This window comes from Pinus tabuliformis, chromosome 5_2, assembly GCF_031772625.1.
Source record: "Pinus tabuliformis cultivar Carrire ecotype Pingquan chromosome 5_2, CPIR1, whole genome shotgun sequence".
NCBI lineage: Eukaryota > Viridiplantae > Streptophyta > Pinopsida > Pinales > Pinaceae > Pinus > Pinus tabuliformis.
Window position 1 is genome coordinate 214,875,678 of NC_142306.1, and position 16,985 is coordinate 214,892,662.

Genomic DNA, 16,985 nt, shown 5'->3' on the forward strand with positions numbered 1-16,985 from the left:
GATCGACTAAGCGCAAGACACCAGGTTGGTTGACCCTCTTTCCATTCTCTCTGTGCTTTCATAAAGTGGAACATGAAAACTTTATCATTCAGTTGTTGCTAAAGACTGTCACCTTTAGAAAGGGTTAGTGTCATCCGCATCGGATACTTTTCCCCACAACAATGAGCATATTGAAGAATGACATAATAATCTATCCACACAAAACCTTTTCTAAAAGAAAATCCACACAAAAAGAATAATGGAAGGAAGAGCATAATGTAACTTGGTATTTGTTCTGGGAGTATGATGAACATTCACCAAATTCAAATCTTTTAACTACATATTTTGTTTGTATAATTTTTCCTTCTCTGGTCATGAAATCTACAAGATACTTCTCTTTACCGGCTTTATATATGATATCAAAATCATATCCATATAACCACAAAGCCCATCTTAAAACTCTGAAATTACCTTGTTCTAGCAACCTTTTATTTTGTAGCATTCCTTTCATGTGCCTGAGACCTGTCTTAACAATGAAGTGGACACTTTTAAGGAATAACCTGAATCTTTTTATACCTTTCTTTATTGCTAGAATTTATTTATGGGAAAAAGGATACTTTTTTCAGCTTCTAAGAATGTGCCAGAGGCATATGCACACACTTCTTCTTTTTTGCCATGTTTCTGCAATAAGATTGCTGCCCAATAATGATCTGAGCCATCTGTTTCAAGAATGAATGGTAGGCCACTGTGGGGAAGAGCCAAAGGTGGTAGTTGTTTGATTTTCTGCTTTATGTTTATGACTACTTTTCTCATCTGGTCATTCCAACTGCTGCCTTTTTTAATCTTTGTTGCAAAAGCTTTGTATCTGCGGCCTGCTCTGGATAAAATTGCCTGATGTAATTCAAACATCCTAAAAATCTTTGTGTAGTCTTAACATCTGGAAGATAGTCTGGAAAATTTGATAAACAATTCAATACATGTGGTTGTAATTCTATTTTCCCTTGGGATATGACTAAACCCAAGTACTCAATCCGGGTTTGTGCAATGATGAACTTATCTGGGGAGGCTGAGAGAGCTAGACCATGCTTTAAAATAACCTGATAAAATTTCTCTAAGTGTTTCTTATGTTCACTAATATCTTTGTTGAAAATTAATAAATCATCTATGTAGACAATAATAAAAGAATAATATTTGAAAAGACCTTCCATTCTCTTTTGGAATTCTGATGGAACATTCTTCAAACCAAATGGCATAACTATCCATTGAAACTGTCCCTTAAGTACCACGAATGTTGTTTTATATCTATCCTTAGGATTAATGCCAATTTTCCAAAACCCACTTTTAAGATCAAATTTATTGAACACATTTGCTTTGGCGATCTTTGATAACAACATTTATTTATTAGGTAGAGGATATTTAATGGGCACAAGAGCTTCATTCAGAGCTTTGTAGTTGATAACTAACCTCTTTTTCCACATTTTGTTCTGAGTGCTTGTTGACATAAAAAGTTGGACATGCCCAAGAACTCTTGCATGGTTCTATCAGTTTTATTTCTATAAAACTGTTAATTTTTGCTTTGCAAAGCTCTTGATTAGACGGGCTCATGTGATTTGTTGATGCATTTTGTGCTTTAACGGAGCCTTCTGTTGAAAATATAAACAAGAAATGATAAAAATAGAATCCAAAATATTCCGATTTTAATTTGTCCTTGAATTAAAATTGTGAATTAAAATCGAATTTAGTCTCATTAGCTGCTTGGAAATAATTAATTAATTCATTATGAATTAATTAGTTGGAGAAATTCAAGTTAGAAGTCTTTCTGAAGTCATGCAACAGTTATCCCTTAAATTAAGGAGATAAGATTGAGTTATATTTGAGTTGTAAGTAGTTAGCTCAGTTTACTGAGTTAAGTCCAATTAAATTAGTTCCAAACTGTTTGAGGGACTAATTGTGAGTTATCAGTCAGTTGATGCATGCACGCACTCAACCAATGTACTCCAGATAACTGAAGATTCCCTCATCAGAAACTCATGCATGTCTATTCTGAGAAAGACTCGGTTGAGCTAAATGTTAAGGACAGTGTACTATCAGTTGCATGTGTTTTCCTATAAAGGAAACCAATGCATGCATTCAAGGAAAGGTTCCTTGAGGATTGTGCGGTTCTAACAAGGTGTAGGATCAGTGTGAGTGATTAGTCTTCCACTTGGTAACAGGAGGATCACCCAGAGAAACTGTGCAAGGAAATAGGAGCTTGGAGGGCAAAGGAGAAGGCTTGTGAGAAGCTTTGTTTTCCTGTGAGTATCCAAGAGGATTGTACTGAGAGCTGGCTAGCTGTGAGAGCTAAGGCTTTGTATAATCTTGATGTATTTCCACCTTGTATGATAATACAGATAGTGGGGTTTTTAGCTGAGGCTTTCCCCTGAGTATTTTTTGTGTTTCATGTGCTTTGATTCTTCTTCTTATGGTTATATGTGTTCAGCTGTGATTCAGCTCGATCTTTAAGCTTCCGCAAGTTTGATAGAAGAAGTAGATTATAGTACTTTGCTTTGGTATATTGCATTATCAAGTTAATCTACAGTTTTCTACATAGATCTCAGTGGTAGATTTGTAGAGAATTTGCAGGGAATTCTACACCTTCTTTTTGGAATGGAAGTGAAACAAAATACTTTTCCCTTAACCAGAATGCGTCAAGGTGTTATGTTGTACAGTCATTTTTCAATTTGTTTACAATATTAGACAAAATCGCAAGGCCATGGATTTTTGCATGTTTGACAATTTTTTGGATCTTGGAAAGATCTGTTACGACTTCATCAAAATTGCTTACCTCATCAGCTTTTACCCTAAGTTTGTATTTACTCTTAGCAGGGACTTGCACCTTGTCTCCTTGAATGCTGAAAATTATCAGATTCTTTTCAATGTTGATTGACGTGAATTTCTTCATAAAATCATGCCCAAGTAACATATCAACACCAGTATCATAATAATATAAGGTGCCATATAATTCTTGTGAACCTAAGAGTATTGGGAAGTCTGGAGAAATATATGGGATTTTTATCAGTTGTTTGTTAACTGCTCTAAATTGGAGTTGAGTGGGTTTCCAATAGTAAGCAAGAATGGCCTTGAATTTGCAACAACTACTCATAGCTCCAGCATCAATCTGAGCATCAAGAGTATATTCTTTGTAGCCTGGCACTTTTATTTTTACAAGGATGACCATCCTATCATCAATACCACTGATGTCATGACTATTTTAATTACTGTATTGACTATATGATAGTAATGGAGTTTGAGAGGAAAGGAAAGTATAAGAAACAAACTATGAATTCAAACTATCAAGTTCTTGCATGTTGGCTTGAATCCGTTGTGCAAGTTGCTTCATCCGGTTTCTATCTCTTTGGAGATCTTCTTCTACCCTTTTAATTTTATCCAATAATTATTCTGCAGTATTATCTGTGGATTCTTATGATTCTTCCGGTGTTACATGCCAATCTGAAATCTCAAATTCTTCTTCACTAGTTATTTTGTGAGAAATAGAAGCCTGCAACTGGTCAATTTTTTCTTAGAGACATCTCCGAGGAATAATCAAGTTGGGATGAAGAGAGGCCTTTTGTCTCTGGATTTCTTCAATTTGATGTTGGAGATCATAAAATGAAAACATAAAACAATTAGAAAGATATTTACATTTGATGTTGTCACTATTATTGTCTGAAAGAGAAACCTTTTGGAAATTTTCATCAATGTCATAGTTATTATTTGAATCAGTACTATGTACAGAAAAACATTCAAAATCAGAATCAGTTTGGGAAACTATGTCCCAGTCAGCTAGGTCATAAGAGTATTTAAAAACTTCTGCAATGTTTTTCTGGATCCCTTTCTTTCCTTTGTTGAGACTTCTATTAGCCCAATGACCAATCTGACCACAAATAAAGAATTTGGACTGCTTAGCTAGTTTGGACCTTTTCTTGAAAATAAATCTTGATCTTCCGATTGTGGGAGATTTTGACTGATATTGCTTTTTCTTAGTAGCAAGTCTCGACCTACAAGAACACTTACCACTTTGGTCTTTTTGAGAACCCTTTCTGGAGTGGTTCTTATAACACCCAAAATGATATGTTTCAATAAAGGAGTCACCGATGGTGGGGCTGAAATGAAACTGTTTTTTGACATTCTTACGAGTTTTGTTTGTGGCACATTCATTTTTCAAAATGCTAAGAATGTGTTGGTGAAGTGTGGCTAGTGACAATGTATCTATGGCAATGTGTTGTGTGAACAGTGATTATTGAACTAATTCATGTATTTTTCCTGGCATGGAGTTTATGTAATGTCTAAGATAAGCCACATTATGGTGATCAAGGATTTTATAATAGAGATTTTGCATTGTGCAATAATATTCTGATAATAAATCTAAATTGCACAATCTTTGACTCATAAACATTTGGGCATAATGTTCACTGTTAGAGGAAATAACTCCCAGAAATTCATGGGAGAGAGCCATTAAGATAGGTTCCAAAGGATCATCATTTTCAAGAATTTTTGTTTGCTCTTCTTTCTTAAGAGTTTCCAAACATAACCTGGTATTCCCTGTTAGGTTCCATGTGATTAATATGACTACTTCTTTCCATGAAGCTTTAATGTATGCTTTCTTCTGAGAAGCCCATGCATTAATCTGTTGCAGGAGAATTAATGTTTGATCCCTATTTAGGCAATCAAAATTGATAAAGAAAGTGTTGTTTTGACTTCCAATTTTTTTTTGGACATTCATATCATCTCTAACTTCTGCAGAGGAAATATTTTGAGTCCAAGAATGGTATGGACTCTTTTTATGATGAGAGCTAATACCATCTTCTGATGTCTTTGTAGCTTTGTTAGAAAAGCTGAAAGAACTTGTTCTTTTCTGCTTAGTTGTAGAGGATCCACCTTCATCCCCTCACTAGCTTGCCATCTTTATTTCTCTCGTGTAAAATTCTGAAATTTTCTTTTTCAAAAGGTTTAATTTTTCTCTTTGCTAAGGTTTCAAACTAGCTTTCATCCTTTTCAAAAACTTTGAGAGAAAGACTAGATAAGGACTGGGAAGCTTTTATTAAGGTGAATTTGGGACCTTCTTCTTCTATCTCAGAATATCTAGGGGGAGATCTTGATCTACTCATAGTAGTTTCAAAACTTGTGACTGCTTTGATTATTACCCCTAATTGATCATTAATTGCTCTTAATTGACTTTCATGAATATTCTAGTGAGCATACATTGTATCTATGTTGTGGTGGATATTTCTGACATGCTCTTTTACTTCTACAATGTCTCTTTCCAAATCATCTATGTTTTGGGCCACACAGACAGACATGTAGTTAGCATAATTCTGTGTTTTTAAGTATTCTACTGGTTCAAGCTTCATGGTTGATCGATAATGAAAAAATTGCAAATCACTCTAGATAGCACCGTCTCGGTATTTAGGAGTACTATTACCAGGTTCTAGTCTCCTTCCCGACAATTCTGCTTTTGTGTCTGTCTTTTCTCTAGGTAGACTGAACATTTTCTAGTCTCAGACAGGGAACATAATGCATTTAGGACAGTCTGAATGTTGTCCATGGGGTGATGTAGAAGTGATGGTTTGGTATTTCTTTTTTGAATTTTCCTTTTCTTTTTTCATGGAAATATACACAATCTGGTAACTGACAATGATTATGGCTACTTGAAGATATTGACAATCTGGGTGGTATTTGTACAGAACGAGGGAATCTTACTTACTGACTTCTTGGTAATTGTTTTTGTGAAGTAGACAGTTGGAACCATTAACTGGTACTACCATCAGGGTTTGGAATTAACTTTAATTGGTTTGGAGATGAAGAACTTGCTAGCTGTGGATACTTTTGAGACATTGAAGTATACTGACTATTCCATTCAAATGGCAGACTTAGTTCACAAAATCCTACTTGCAACGGAGTAGTATTACCGGGTCCAAAAATTACACCTTCTTTTAATGCTCGATGTGATAGATTGGGATGTAGTGGAGGCATAGTAGAGGAGACAAATCTAATACAGACATTAGATTGGAATTGTGCTATTTGTGTATGAGGGGCGGTATCATATCCATGGAACTGTATGTAAGCTTGGAGAAATTCATTAATATATGGATCTGTAAGCAACATTTGGTATCTTGGGATGACTTAAGACCAATGTGTCTTCAAACTTATTATGTCTGGTATCAAGAACACAAGTTAGACATGAGTTATCTAACCCTGGTCCTACAAGAGGATTAATCCCAAATTGTATGAGTCTGATATGTATGTATTTGTAACCATGACTCAAACCACATTCTACATCTTCCTTTCTAATGAGAGAAATTTGATATACATTTTGACCAATAGAAATAGGAACATTTACAGAGGAAAATCTAAATAGTGTAACAGTGCAGAACTGAAAAACTGGGAGTTTATATATTTTTTCCATCTCAATATTTGGTAGTTCCCAGTTAGGTTGTGGATTAAATTCTTACTCTACAACTCTAGTATCAAACAAAACATCCGTATTTCTTTTGTTCAAAAACTTTGTAAGCCATGCCCATTTTTTCTCATGTGCTGCTTTACAAGATTCGATAGAGAAATTAAAACTTTGCCTAGCATCCATACTGATGAATGTAAAAGGATTAAAAGCACCTGAAAATTTGCATATTTTCAATCACGGGTCACGCCCTATGCCCAACAACACCTTTCCTCAGCAATAATGGGACTTATTGCGGCAGACACCTTCATCTTTCGCTTACAACAAATATATTTCTCACTTCTACCTTGAACAGAATGAATAGAATGGCTCTGATACCACAATTGATAAGCTAGATCCATTCATGTGTTTCTCAGCTTTTTCATCTAGCTTCGGAAGGGAACCATCATTAAAACAACAGCTCCCTAGGTTAAGTCTTGGCAGGTATGTTGAAGAATACAAGTCTGACTATGATCCTGACTATGACTCTGACCATAGCCCCAAAGGCTGGTGACCAAATCTTCAAAGAGAATTTATTTCAGGCTTTCGAGGGTTCTCCTTAAAATAATATCCTCTGTGTTGACAATCATTGTACCTAGTTTACTTTATTTTAGGCTTTCAAGTGTTCCCCTAAAAAGGAATATCCTCTTTGCCAATAATCATTGTACTTAGTTTTGCTTTCGTGGGTTTCAAGATATTGGAATATCCACTATGTATCAACTTTTAGTACATATATGATTTCTTACATGAAGAAATATCTACTGTATATAACCTTTTAGTACATGCATTATGGCTCTCATGGATTCCCCCAGTCAAAATCTCCACTTTGTATCATATCACTAAGATTTTATGTGATATGAAAAATCTCTTGGGGGAAGGGAAAGATTCCAAAGCTGGAGCAACACCCTGAGGGTCCATCCTATATAAGGAAGCATGAGCCTCAACTCAAGACACTTGTAAAATTTCTGAGTTTTTATATAATATGAAAGAGGTTCTCTTTGAGTTTTAAGTTCAAAACATCTGTATTCTGTGTTCTGCGATCTTTGGATTCTTTGTTATGTGATTTTTGAATGCGCGAGGTGATCTTTGAATGCACGAGTGCATACTTTCTGTTTCAATTGTGGTATCAGAACCACTCCAGAAATGGTTCTCAAAAATACCAAAGTGGTAAGTGTTCTTGTAGGTCGAGACCTGCTACTAAGAAAAAGAAATATTGGTCAAAATCTCCCACAACCGGAAGATCAAGATTTATTTTCAAGAAAAGGTCCCAACCAGCTAAGCAGTCCAAATGCTTTATTTGTGGTCAGATTGGTCATTGGGCTAATAGATGTCCCAACAAAGGAAAGAAAGGGATCCATAAAAAGATTGCTGAAGTCTTTGAATCCTCTTATGACCCAGCTGACTGCGAAATAGTTTCCCAAAGTGATTCTGATTTTGAATGTTTTTCTGTACATAGTACTGATTCAGATAATAGCTATTACATTGATGAAAAATTCCAAAAGGCTTCTCTTTCAGACAATAATAGTGACAACATCGAATGTACATATCTGTTTAATTGTTTTATGTTTTCATTTTACGATCTCCAACATCAAATTGAAGAAATTCAGAGACAAAAGGCCTCTCTTCATCCCAGCTTAATTATTCCTCAGAGACGTCTCCAAGAAAAGATTGACCAGTTGCAGGCTTCTATTTCTCACAAAATAACTGATGGAGAATAATTTGAGATTTCAGATTGGCATATAACACCGGAAGCATCACAAGAATCCACAGATAATACTGCAGAAAAATTATTGGATAAAATTAAAAGGGTAGAAGAAGATCTCCAAAGAGATAGAAACCAGATGAAGCAGCTTGCACAACAAATTCAAGCCAATGTGCAAGAACTTGATAGTCTAAATTCACAGTTTGTTTCTTCTACTTTCCTTTCCTCTCGAACTCCATTACTATCATCTAGTCAATACAGTAATGAAAACATTCATGACATCAGTGATATTGATGATAGGATGGTCCTCCCTGTAAAAATAAAAGTGTCAGGCTACAAAGGATATACTCTTGATGCTCAGATTGATACTGGAGCTATGAGCAGCTATTGCAAATTCAAGACCATTCCTGCTTACTATTGGAAACCCACTCAAGTCCAGTTTAGAGCAGTTAACAAACCGCTGATAAAAATTCCATATATTGCTCTAGACTTCCCAATACTCTTAGGTTCACAAGAAGTATATGTCACCTTATATAATTATGATAATGATGCTGATATGTTACTTGGATAGGATTTTATGAAGAAATTCATGTCAATCACCATTGAAAAGAATCTGATAATTTTCAGCATTCAAGGAAACAAGGTACAAGTCCCTGCTAAGAGTAAATACACACTCATGGTAAAAGCTGATGAGGTAAGAAATTTTGATGAAGCAGTAACAGATCTTTCCAAGATCCAAAAAATTGTCAAACATGCAGAAATCCATGGCCCTGCCATTTTGGCTGATATTGTAAACAAATTGAAAAATGACTGTACAGCAGAACACCCTGACACATTCTGGTTTAGGGAAAAGTATTTTGTTTCGCTTCCATTCCAAAAACAAGGCTTCATTAAAGCACAAAAGGCAACAGAAAATCACATGAGCTCGTTCAAACAAGAGCTTTGCAAAGCATAAATTAACAGTTTGATAGAAATAAAATTGATAGAACCGTGCAAGAGTTCTTGGGCATGTCTAACTTTTTATGTCAACAAGCACTCAGAACAAAAACGTGGAAAAAAGAGGTTACTTATCAACTACAAAGCTCTGAATGAAGCTCTTGTGCCCATTAAATATCCTTTGCCTAATAAAGAAATGTTGTTATCAAACATTGTCAAAGCAAATGTGTTCAGTAAGTTTGATCTCAAAGTGGGTTTTGGCAAATTGGCATTAATCCTGAGGATAGGTATAAAACGACATTCGTGGTACCTGGAGGACAGTTTCAATGGACAGTTATGCCATTTGGTTTGAAGAATGCTCCATCATAATTCCAAAAAAGAATGGAAGATCTTTTCAAAGATTATTCTTTTATTATTGTCTACACAGATGATTTGTTAATTTTCACCAAAGATATTAGTGAACATAAGAAACACTTAGAGAAAGTTTATCAAGTTGTTTTCAAGAATGGTATAGTTCTCTCTGCCTCCCTAGATAAGTTCATCATTGCAAAGACCCGGATTGAGTACTTGGGTTTAATCATATCCTAAGGGAAAATAGAATTACAACCACATGTATTGAATTCTTTATCAAAATTTCCAAACTATCTTCTAGATGTTAAGACTGTGCAAAGATTTTTAGGATGTTTGAATTACATCAGGAAATTTTATCCAGAGCAGGCCGTAGATACAAAGCTTTTGCAACAAAGACTAAAGAAAGGCAACAGTTGGAATGACCAGATGAACAAAGTAGTCAGAAACATAAAGCCGAAAATCAAACAGCTACTGCCTTTGGCTCTTCCCCACAGTAACCTACCATTCATTCTTGAAACAGATGCCTCATATTATTATTGGGTAGCAATCTTATTGCAGAAACATGGCAAAAAGGAAGAAGTATGTGCATATGCCTCCAGCACATTCTCAAAAGCTTAAAAAAATATCCTTCTTCCCATAAAGAAATTCTAGCAGTAAAGAAAGGTATAAAGAGATTCAGCTTATTCCTTAAAAGTGTCCACTTCATTGTCAAGACAAATCTCAAGCACATGAAAGGAATTCTACAAAACAAAAGGTTGCTAGAACAAGGTAATTCCAGAGTTTTAAGATGGGCTTTGTGGTTAGATGGATATGATTTTTATATCATATATAAATCTGGTAAAGAGAATTATCTTGCAGATTTAATGACCAGAGAAGGAGAAATTATACAAACAAAATATGCAATTAAAAATTTTGAATTTGGTGAATGTTCATCATCCTCCCATAACAAATCCAAAGTTACATTATGCTCTTCCTGCCATTATTCTTTTTGTGTGGATTGTCTTTTAGAAAAGGTTATGTCTTTACCCTGGAAATCCAAAAGATCATTCTTGAGAAATGGTTTTGGCTCTCAAATACAAGACACAGCTATGATATTACATTAGCACCTATCAACAATAAATATGCTTATTTTGGTGCAGTAAGATATCCATATCACAGACTTGTTTATATTTATGATCCTAATCTAATATGGATAGATTATTATGCCATTATTCAATATGCTCGTGCCTATGAAAGAGTTTCAATCATCATGCATTGTGAAGACATCATGTCTCCATTCAGTCACTAGAGTAGTTGGATGAATCTCCTACTTGTTTCATTTGTTCCCAAAAAATAAGATCAAGGAAGCCTTTGTCAGCAGTTTTCCCTTTCTATTTTGTATAACGACATGCAGGATGGAGCAAAAAGATATGATATATTTGAATTTGATTTATTATATAAGGGCACCAACATGAATATCAACCAGGATAGAACTTCTCCTACTGGTTATAATTTTATTATTGAAATTGACTATTTTGGTGAAGTCGAAATTCCCCCAAATAAGCTAGATCCATTCATGTGTTTCTCAGCTTTTTCATCTAGCTTCGGGAGGGAACCATCATTAAAACAACAGCTCCCTGGGTTAAGTCTTGACAGGAATGTTGAAGAATACGAGTCTGACTATGACTCTGACCATAGCCCCAAACGCTGGTGACCAAATATTCAAAGAGATTTTATTTCAGGCTTTCGAGGGTTCTCCTTAAAAGGATCCCCTCTGTGTTGATATTCATTGTACCTAGTTACTTTATTTTAGGCTTTCGAGGGTTCCCCTAAAAAGGAATCTCCTCTGTGTCAATAATCATTGTACTTAGTTTTGCTTTCGTGGGTTTCAAGATATTGGAATATCCACTGTGTATCAACTTTTAGTACATATATGATTTCTTCCATGAAGAAACATCTACTATATATAACCTTTTAGTACATGCATTATGGCTGTTGGGATTCCCCCAGTCAAAATCTCCACTTTGTATCATATCGCTAAGATTTTATGTGATATGAAAAATCTCTTGGGGGAAGGGAAAGATTCCAAGGCTGGAGCAACACTTCGAGGGTCCATCCTATATAAGGAAGCATGAGCCTCAGCTCAAGACACTTGTAAAATTTCCGAGTTTTTCTATAATATGAAAGAGGTTCTCTTTAAGTTTTAAGTTCAAAACATCTACATTCTATGTTATGCGATCTTTGGATTCTGTGTTATGTGATCTTTGAATGCACGATTGCATACTTTATTTATCAATTGTGGTGTGTGTGTGTATATATATATATATACTCTCTTTTTTTGTTTTTGTTTTTTGGGTAGTTTTCATAGTAATTGGATATATAAATATTAAATTAATTTTTAGAAATTGATTAAAATATAGCTTAGAAATTTATTATTAAAATTAAATTGTAAATTTTAATATTAATCATCATCTCATTGAAATTAAAAAATTAATAATATTGATATCAAATTCTAAATCAAAGTTTAATTAGAGAATTTTCCTCTTAATCATTATTAGTATAGTATTGACTAATACAAGTTACAATGTTGAATTTTAAAAAATAAATAGGGAATATACTTTGTCAGAAACTTTTTGTAGTATGATTAACACATACTCATTTTAGATTTCAGGCTTTCTTACGATACTAATTTCTCATAACTCTGTCAAATTCCTATCAATTACAACTCAAGCTCAAATTTGGTGGGTCCATCAAATAATTGTGAGTTATTTTGGGCATAACAATATTATATGCATTTTTTATGAGAACACAAAATCTAACTTCTATGACACATGTTAAACTACCTTGCAAAACTTGTTACATAGTTTCTTTTTTATACTAATTTTCATTAAATTCTTTTGTTTTGTTACTTAGTCTTTACATCTTCTTTATGATTTGTATATAGATTTAATGATTAGTTAAATATTTCATTAAATGTTGTTTGTCTTACTTAATCATGTTTCCCCAAAGTAACCCTCAAATTTAGTGATATAATTAATAAAACCATTGATATGTTTAAATAAAAATGTTTGAAAAATATAAATTGTAAATTCAACATCTCCATGGATATAACTATTGAAAATGATAAATAGAAAAACTACTACAATTAAACATTGTTAAAAACTTATAAACTATATGTTGTTTTCTCAGTTGTCACTTTCTCTAAGCTAGGGTCTCAATGCTATGTGATAGTGTGTAGGAACACCCTTCTACACCACTCCTCACCTTTTAGCTCACGGGCTAGAAGGAGGTTACACTCATTTATCCTAAGGTTAAATGAACCAATCTATCACACCATATAACTTTTTCTATCAATTTATGATTAAATTTAATGCAAAAGAAAATGGTACATGAAAATGGTCTTTGCAACTTCTATGATCAAATATTGAATTTAAAATTGTGAAAGAGAAAATAATTAGAGAACGCTCACTATAGAGTTCCTTAACTCAATATAGAATGGCATGCTAATTTTTCTTATGTATTCATAGGCATATTGAACACCAAATGTACTAGAAAAAACATATATGCACATTCAGACAACATAACAAATAGCATAAAGATTGGTAAAAGACATGAATAACTTGCTTGAATTATTACTTTAGTAATGAGACTTCATCTATAATGTAAGGTGACATTATGGAGGAATAAAGATATAAGTTTTTATTCTTTCAATATATTTAAAATATGATTGAAAATAATGCACATAAAATTGACTAGAAAATAATATATCAATAGTAGTCATTTTAAAATAAACTGCAAAATGGGAACTAGCCTAGATTACCCAATAGTGTTTTAATCATAATACTTTTGTATATATCGTATTTAAGTGATTCAAAAGATAGAATGAAGTAGATTACTAATGCTCTATTTATTAGAAACAAGTTTTCAAAGTGCATCAAATTGTTTTGTTAATCCTACTAGGATATATTCTGCGTTACAACACTACTTACAATTTCCATCCTGGTTCAACAAAAAAATTTGGCACAACTCTTTTTTTTTATGTTAGAAGGACATGCTTCTAATAGAAGATGAAGACATATTCATCGAACTATCTCCAATAGAAATAGGTCATGAAATTACTTTGAAAGTTATCTATTAAATGTGTTAATAAATAACATATAATGTACATATTTAACCATGCACCAATTAAACCAATAAATTGTTATTTTTGGCATAATTGTTTTATATGATATTGAAATTACATTATATGAATTGAATTGGAAATTACACTCCAAGGACCATGCTCCCTAAATACAACTTTCAAAAATTTCATTTGACCCCTCAAATTATAACTATTGTCACTGTATTTTTGGGAATTTCATCAACTCAAAATGTTTAACAAAAGAGTTGAAATGATTTTTTATGGAAATATAATGTATATGGTTTCTATAAACACTGTGACAATTCTCTTATTCCTACCATCTCATTACTTCTTGTTAGTTAGGTCAATCTATTATTTGGGTCAGTGTAGATTTGGCAAGGAGATAGAAAGAGGGATTGCAAATCTTTCTTTTATTAAGGAGACGAAAATAATACTTATTGTTGATGTTGAGGCCTTGACCTTCTTAAGATATCCAAGTTTGACGAGGATGACATTTATGGTTATTTTAGTTGTTGACAATGGAAGAATGATATTGCTACTCCTATAAAGTTGGATATTTCTACATCTATGGAGATGGGGCTTTTATTTCCTATTATTAAGGAGATGGAAGATACCAAGTTGTGGGAGGGATTGTTGATGATTCATTCAATTACCCCGCAAATAATTGAAATGTTGAATATGTTCATTATACATACTTGGTGGTGATTGATGTGACTTTCATGGCCTTCTCTAGCTGATGAAACATACTTATTTCTCATTATCCTTCACTTTGATAGTGTTAGTCATTGGTATTGGTCATGATTCTTCCAAGTATGTTCATGAAATTGACAACAATTTGAACATCAATATATTTATTTAGTACACATTTAATATTTCAGCCAAATATATCTTCAAGAACATTGAGACTAAGTGTATTATTATATTGGGTATTGAATGAAAGCTTGCATTGTAGGTGTCAAGAAAGTATAATTAGGGTTATAGACGTAGTTTACAATAGCAAATGATTTTCATGGCATTCTTTACAATTTTCTCATATAGACTAAAACATATATGATAAGTTTCCAAACTGAAAACACATATGATTCCTTGACAAGTCAGATTCCAACTATCATATAGAAGGAACAATTAACTCTTCATTAACCTAAAATTTAGCATCAAAATGACTAATTGTAGAATAATTATGTAGTGAAAAATAACCATGTTATTCTTACATATATGTGCTTTTAGTGTACCATAAGAGTTGAACTAGGAGCTCCCGGATCCGGGTGTTCTAAAGGCGTAGTGGACAGATGGGGAGTCACATGGGCAGGTGTCAGCCCATTAGTGACATGTAGTACCCCGCGGTAGGTAAAGGAGGCTCGCATGCTGTAAAACCAGTGACGACATTAATGCTGGTCTTGTCGTCCATACTCCGCTGCCTAGCAAACTGCGCGATGGAGATTAATACACCGGGAACTCCTCTGGCATTTGTGCATACTGTTGTTGGGAAAAGTATCCAATTCGGAATGCCCCTATCCCACTCTAAGAGGTGATAGTGCCTTAGCAACAAACAAGGAAAACTATCTGAGTATTCTTCTTTATGAGATGCAAATAGAGAAAGAAGGATGTAACTAACCGGTGTCTTCCGCTAGTTTGTCATTCCAATCTCTCTCTCTCTTTCGTTCGCTTCCCACTGCCTGCTCTTTCACTGGTCCAGCTTCACCCAGTTCCTGCAAGATCACAAGAGAGGAAAACTACACAAAAGATATAGGTTCACATTCATAACTAGTTTAGGATCAGATATAAACTAAATATGCAAATATAACAAAACATCAATGAAACACAAGCATATAGGAGAAACTCAAGTAGCTTTATTGATATGATAACAAGGTTCAAGAGGAGATACAACCAAATGAGTCCCGATCTAGCATCTACCTCCCAGCAAAAGGATCCCTTCCTCTCCTCCAACAAAGCATAAATCATCCAATGTACTAATCTCAATCTCAAACCAACAGCAATTCTCTGCAAAGTACAAAATTCCAGCCTCCTGAACCTCTGGGTGAGAGATCCATATATAGATGTAAGCAGAGAGGATGAGTCAGCTTATGTTTTGACTTGTGGCTTCTCTCTGTCAGTTCTTGCTTCCACTTGGAGGTTGAGAACCTCTTACTCATCACTAGTCAAATTCATTGAGGCAAGTGTCATTGAGGAAGATTCTGGAAGCTTCCAGGGTCTTTCCACCTTGTTGAATGAACTTTCCATTTGTCATTTCCCGCTCAGCGCACCCTGGTAGTGCTTCTACCTGCGTTTCAGTGCACCTAGCCAGTGTAATCTCTGCATTTCAGCGCAGACAGCCAGTGGAGCCTCTAAATTGATCCTGAATTGACTGTTTCTGAGCTGTTTTTGGTGGAGAACTTCTGGGAGAAGCTGTCATTTGTTGACCTTGTTACTTTAGGGGTAGGAACATGTCATTTAGGGACTTTGGATCCCTTGGATTACGGACATTTCATACTCAAAGTTGTAAGGCACAAAAATGTCTATAACAGTTGCCCCCTAAAGTATGAAGCCGTTTATCGGGTGAAATGCTTTATTAGGAGGATCTGAAGTTCTTCCAATGCTGGGAGGAGACCTGTAATAAGATACAATACAATACATTATTTTTCATACTGCTTTCATGATCTAGCTGAGGCAGGAATTCCCATGCTCAGCTTTATAAATTCATTTTTCTGTACATAGAACAGACAATCGTCTGATGGTAGACTGATGATATTGATGAAATCATCATCCTTTTTGGTAGGATGATTATTTGCTGCAATGTTGTACATGTCAATATCATTATTTTTCCTGAATATATATCGCAGCCCGGATGGATGAAACTAGATCCGGGGTCTTCAATCTCGTTCGATCTTCACTCTAAGTACAAGTCGATCCATGTGAGAAATGTTCTGAAGTCGAACATGGAAAGACATCGCTTGATTACCAGTCAATGATGTAAACTGTTAACAAGCGCGAGAGGAATCACCGATAATGATAATGACCCTCAAGGTACTGCAGTACAATTCATGTGGTGTGAATAAAGGACTTGGCGTCGAACACCACACAAAATCTTTCGGTCGAAGGTCATTGACGTATACCTGTCGCCGGAAGTGAGAAACTTGCCATTGAGGCATGCAAGCTTCAAAGTACTGAAGGGGGTGTTCCTAGATCAACTTCTTGGATAATGAGCTGATGTCGACAAGAAGCGATCCGTCAAAGGAGGGCCTTAATGTATCCCACATCAGTGACACGGAACGGAGCAAATGATTTTGATGGAGGTGAAAACGATCTGATGATATATGGTTCAGGGTGGTGTTGTGCCCTACAACAACCCCCCATTTCATAACATTTTTATCACAAACAATTAACATATGAAATGGGTCCCTTTTAAAAAAATTTAATTGGCA